Below are 938 nucleotides of genomic sequence, written 5' to 3'. Positions count from 1 at the left end.
TTTCTCCTGGGCCCCCCCATGGATTACAAATAGCTGTCTGGTTGAACTACATGTGTGTGTGTGTGTGTGTGTGTGTGTGTGTGTGTGTGTGTGTGTGTGTGTGTGTGTGTGTGTGTGTGTGTGTGGAGGAGAAGAGGATTCTTAGAGACTCCCTGTCTCTAACTTTTTGCGGCGCAAAATGAATCGTAGCTGGACACAGACAACACCACCAGTAGCCTACAGGCTACTAGTTAACTAGCTTAAGGTGCTGTATTGATATTAGCTAGTCATCTGTTAGCTAACATTACCTGCATCCAGCAGCTTCACTCAACAGTCGGTTAGTTTGGGGGAAAAACTGTGAAAAGTTCTTTGCGTTTTGCTGCCATGATTCTAACTCACCTGTAGCAGCAGCAGGTCTCCTTCACAGGTGGAAACCCAGGCGGCTCGGAAAAACAGGTTACAACAAGTTAACAACGGATTAAACAGTTTTAACTGCTGATAAAAGTGACAGAGGACACAGATATGGGAAGTGTGGAAGACAGAGGAATAACAGAGAGTTGGCCATTCTAAGGTAAAAACCCAGCGCAGACAGCTTCATGTTTTTTTCTTTTTTCATCTGGACGGCTTCCCGCCCACCCCCTGGAATTGCACGACGCCCCCCGTAGGGGGCGCGCCCCACAGTTTGGGAACCTCTGGTTTACAGTGACACTGAAGTAAAACTAGAGCTGCAGCCAAGTCCTGATCAAAATGATTAATAACTGTTTACATCTGACTGCAGACGAAGAGGTCAGAGGTTTCAGCAGCTTTTGGCTGATTCTTCATCATTCTTCCAAAAAACAAGGAAAACATGGAGATTTCCCAGGAAACGTGACTTTGTGTTCCAGTTTTCTGAAATGAGGAAGTGAAGTTTGTTTTTATAAATCTCACAAACATTAAAATCACAAGATACAAAGAGAATA

Source organism: Poecilia mexicana, unplaced genomic scaffold (genome assembly GCF_051168715.1).
Source record: "Poecilia mexicana isolate PSO_F unplaced genomic scaffold, ASM5116871v1 scaffold_2, whole genome shotgun sequence".
NCBI lineage: Eukaryota > Metazoa > Chordata > Actinopteri > Cyprinodontiformes > Poeciliidae > Poecilia > Poecilia mexicana.
Note: the sequence above shows the minus strand (reverse complement) of the source record.